The sequence below is a fragment of the Emydura macquarii genome, unplaced genomic scaffold, assembly GCF_026122565.2.
Source record: "Emydura macquarii macquarii isolate MOO-44397 ecotype Brisbane River unplaced genomic scaffold, CSIRO-AGI_Emac_v2 contig_306, whole genome shotgun sequence".
Taxonomy (NCBI): domain Eukaryota; kingdom Metazoa; phylum Chordata; order Testudines; family Chelidae; genus Emydura; species Emydura macquarii.
The window spans coordinates 15,530,783-15,535,742 of record NW_027130443.1 but is presented as its reverse complement, the minus strand read 5'-3'; the positions used below and the strand labels follow the sequence as shown (position 1 = coordinate 15,535,742).

Sequence of the window (4,960 nt, the reverse complement as noted above, 5' to 3'; positions counted from 1 at the left end):
TACCTGTACATTCTCTCCTTTTTTCTTTTCTATAATTAATGATATAACTAGAGTCCTTCCTTTAAGTTGTTCTTTTATAACATGTTTGGTCAGATTTTAGTAGAGCCCTGTACTCCCACTAGGATACTTTAAAAAGAGTATTAATTTCACTGTATTCAGATTGTTTTTAAAGAAGCAATATACTTATCCAGTTGTTAGTTAAAATGCAATTGAAGAGTCACATAACTAAATTGGAAAAAAGTTCAAATAAAGTGGCAAAGTAGGACAAAATAAAAAAATGCATATAAATCCCATTTGTAGCACTCATATTACTTCAGTGGTTAGTAAGGTACTTTCTGATTACTTATTTCCTGGACAGCAGTGACTATAATGAGCGAGCAAACAGGAACTGTGCAAAGACCTGTTTTGAGGGAGCAAAAACAAATCCACATGTTTACAGTCACATCCCCTGTTCCTTTCCTTTTTGTTGGTAAGGCCAAACCCATGCTATATGTTAGTCTGCTCTATGATGAGCTAAAAATCTACACAAAGTGAGATTTTATTCTACTTTTATACACTTGCTATGGTGTTGATGCCCCTTTGTATGCTGCATCAAAATAAAACCAATCACAACTGCGATGTAAACTGATGAATGCTGCCATAACTAGTATCTTAAATCAATCTGCTACTCCTTGAATAGAAGGATTTTATCTAGTTTGTTCCTGTCCAAGCAGATATGAATGTGAGTAAGACTGAGGGACATTGTATCAAAAGCTTAATTGCAATCTGAATATGACACCCATTGTCTGATACTCATTTAATAGTGTCCAGTCATTTATAGATATTTCTGTTGATACTTGCATATTGATCAAGGACAATGTTTCATGAATTGCAAACTGTCTGGAGGATCCCTAAATAGTTATGATAAATGGCAAAGTTTCCTGTGAAAAATTGCAGGAATTTGTTAGGTCTGATCTTACTAAAGAGGAAGAAACATCATTACATTCAGTGGAGTTGCAAACACCAGTGAAAACAGAGAAGTAATCCAAAGGAATTTAAAGAAATACCTGTTAATAACTGCAAACTAATGCCTCTGATAAAAAATAATACAAATACTTTTTAGCTATATGCATACATGCACCATGGGAGATAGCTCATAATCCTTCCGCATACCACACTTTAGTATCCACACCTGGAATATTTTGTTTAATTCTGGGCATTTCATTAAGTTGACAAATCAGAGGAACCTCGGAAAAGAGAACTAGAATGGCCAGGTGGCTGAAAAGCGACCTATAAGGAAGCTGAACTATGCGTATTTAAAGCTTTTAATCTAAATTATGACAATGTTCACAGTAAAAGATGGACAAAAGTCTAGAGACTGAGTGAGTGTGAAAACAGGATAGAGAAGAACTATTTAGCATACTAGAAAGGGATGATATTGAGAAGGATTTTGTCTTGAGTAAGGACTTTAGAACTTTGCCTAATTAAGTCTAGTAACTCTAAAATGTAAGTGTATTAGAACAGCTTTGTTAAGACTTTAAATAAACCTCAATTGTCATGGGTCTGCAGTGTCATTCCCTTGGGCACTGTCAAAGACTGACCAAGACTCGGAGGAGGAGGAGAAAGAAAGCTCCTCTGAAAGCCAAGATCTCTTTCCCACACAAAAATCTGAGACAGAGTCCATTGAATATGCAGCTCCTAAAAGCCAGATGGACACCCATCCTAATAGTCCTGGGGAGGAGACTTCTGCAAGTAAGTTAGATGCTATATTAAATAACTATATTGGGGGTTGAATAAACTTGTGTTGTGGGTGCCTGGAAGATGCTGACGTGTGCAGATGTGAACTAGGAGCATCCCTGGGCCTGCTAGCTTGGAAAGAGCCCCTGTGCTTAAAATGGCATCTGCACTGAGGAAGTTTAGTTCCATGGCTGATTGCTGCCCACATACATATATATTTTAATAGCCCACTGGGCTGCCACCCTCCCTATGCCCCGATGGACTTCTTTCCCATTCCAGCTCCCTCAACGGCCATGCCCCAGCCTTCTCCCAGTCAAGCAAATGCCTCCAAGGCAGATTTAAATAAAGAAACACCATAATGTAACCGTTTATTAAAACACAAGATACAGCAAAAATAAGGCAATATTAAAAAAATAATTTGGTTCACTGTTTTTGCAGTGCCCTGAGTTTTAAGCTATTTTTTCATTTTATGAAGTACATTTCCCAAGTGGCACAGAATACAGAGATAAGGCAAGTCAGCCTTCCAGCTATGTTAACCCTGTAGGTTCTGAACAATTACTGCAGAACTATTAGTTCTGTTTCTCAGTTCCCCCAGCTTCTGCACCTGAAGCCATGTGACTCCCAACTGGTGGGAAGGTTACCTACTGTGGAACAAATAGCCAATTTCCAAGGCAAGAAAAGAAATACAAAGCAGGAAATGTTGGGTGAGCTTCTCAGAGTCCCAGAACAGGACAAGATAGAGGATTGAAGGGGAGTTTTCATTGCAGAAGAAGCCAGAGAAATCACTAGAAGACTATTGAACTGATAAGACAAATGATAGGAAAACTCTAGTATATGCAAAAAGAACTCCTTGAACTGATGACAAAGCAAATAGTTTTGCTGGAGACCCTTATTGTGCTCTGGGAACCCACCTTCATCCCCCACAATGGTTTCTGCCCTCACCATTCCACACATGAAGGGAAAGTGTACCCAGAAATCCTGTAATTGCCCATTCAGCGGTCACAAGTATCTTTACTCTGCATTTACAGGCAGGCAGTTCACATGTCTGCATTGTTTAAAAATGAGCATTTTTTCAAAACTGAACATACTTTACTGATTTAAAATTTGCACTTTATTGTGGTTTGCTACCAGGGTTACAAATTGGGACAGATTTATTCAATTTCTTGTTTTCATGATTTGCATTATTTTATGTTTGTTAAAGTTTTGCTTGAAAAAAGCTCAAAGTTTAATAAAATTGCAAATCTCAAACAAAATCAACTTTCAGCAAACTGTCACACTACACCAAATCCATACTCACAGTACAATGACACCTTGCCACAGAGCATATGATTGAAATGTTTCCTTTCATAGCCTAAAAGTAGGAGCACAAGGCACCCCAACCCTGTGGCCCTGATGATTAGCTGCAGTTTGAAGAGGGAAAGCCTCTCTGGCTGTTCGTATTGCTCTGGCAGTCTCTGCACCTCTGACTCCCCCTCACCCTCATCACTGAGGCTATCACCCTTATTTCCACAGATATTCTGTGAAATATAGTATGCAGTTATTACATGAAGCTGATATTGCTCTGCAGCCTCCACCTTAGTCATTAGACAGCACCAACTCCCTTTCAGCCTTCCAAACACACACTCCACTGTTATTCTGCGGGGACTCAGGTATAGTTTAACAGGTCCTTTCTCCTCACCAGATGTCTAGTAGAAGGCTTTATAAACCAGGTAAGCTGGGTTTCCCAGAATGAGAGGGGGAATCACAACTTCATCCATGTCCACAGTCGTCTTGAAAGCAAAAGTTCCATTTTTCATTAAGGAAGAGGTGTGAGTTTCTAAAGCACCATGGACCTTTCCAGATCACCTCACATTAATGCTGATGAACCAGCCACTATGATCAACCAGATGTTAGAATACCATAGAGCAGGGGTGGGGAACCTTTTCCCTGCCAAGGGCCATTTTGACATGCCTACGGTCATTCGCGGGCCATGCCGAAAAGGGGCACTGCCCGCCGCCGCCGACTCCACCCCCGCCGCCGAAATGCCGCCGCCGTTTCCGCCATAGAGGAATAGCCATTTCTGTTTATGAACTCCAAAACTTGATAGAGGAGGCAAGGAATAGACATAGAGATCCCATCAATAGCCCTAATATAATTCAGGAACCCTAAGTGTGCAATTTGATGATAATCTGCACATTGCCAAGCGTTATTACCCAGGTATTTCTGCATGAACACCTTCTTAATAGCAGCACATGCCTGCATGACAATACCCCAACAGTTGACCTGCCAACACCAAATTGCTTAGCTACTGATCAGGAGCAATCAGGGTTGGTGGTGAGCTTTCAGATGGCAATAGCCATGTTTCTCCTCAGGGAAGGGAGCTCTCATGTTGCTGTGCAGCTGCCACAGCTCCCAAGTGAGAGAGCTCTGTGCAGATCTCTAGGAAGGTGGCCTGAAATTCTGTTGCCAATGCTTGTCATCGCAGGACTGCATCACTATCCTTTCCCACCAGTCACCACTAGTCTTCTTAGCCAGAAATGGCACTACACTGAGTGAAGCTGCTCCAGGAAAAGTTCATTCAGGTAGCCACTCAGCTGCCTCCTCTCCCACCCAAACTGATTTAACAGTATGGGGGCTTATCTACAAAGCAAAAGACATCCAGCAGTGTGATCTCAAATATATGTGCAGTCAGTGTTGTGTGTTGTAGTCATTTGGAGGGAAACAGGTGACAGCTGGCTGTGTGGACACAATTATTTTGGAAGTTATTTTGCACAAATGAACATAATTTGCAAAAACCTACCCGTATAGACGAGTTATTATAATCTGTAAGGTGCTAATACACTGCATGTTAAAATGCAAAATCTCTATTACTTTCCTGGCAAAAGCGAGAGTGAAAAGCACTTGCTGTCCCTATAGCTAGAAAATCAAAGCTTTGGAAGTAATGACCTGTATGGTGGGTCAGTCTCAGGCTCTGATCTCAGCTCTCATCCCGAAGATTTATCAGCTCCCGGGCGGGGCGGGGCGGGGCGGGGCGGAACTGACAACTCGGGCTTGTAGAAACCTAGGCTCAGGTCGGGGAGGCCGCGAAACCCCGGTGCAGAGGGGCACTAGGACAGGAGGGCCCAGGGAGCCGACCGAACCGTTCTCGCTCCAGCTGGCGCCTCGCCCTAGGCCCCCAAGGACCTTTGTTATGTTCACCGGATCCCAACCCCAAGCTGCCTGCTCGCCAGCCACCAACTGCTGTGCTGAGCTCATCACCTGGGCA

General features: G+C 42.2%; 1 protein-coding gene; it reads right to left on the bottom strand.

The window, feature by feature from the left end:
- The window catches only part of CIB3 (calcium and integrin binding family member 3), a 65,717-nt gene that overhangs the window by 29,676 nt on the left and 31,081 nt on the right, over window positions 1-4,960 (bottom strand).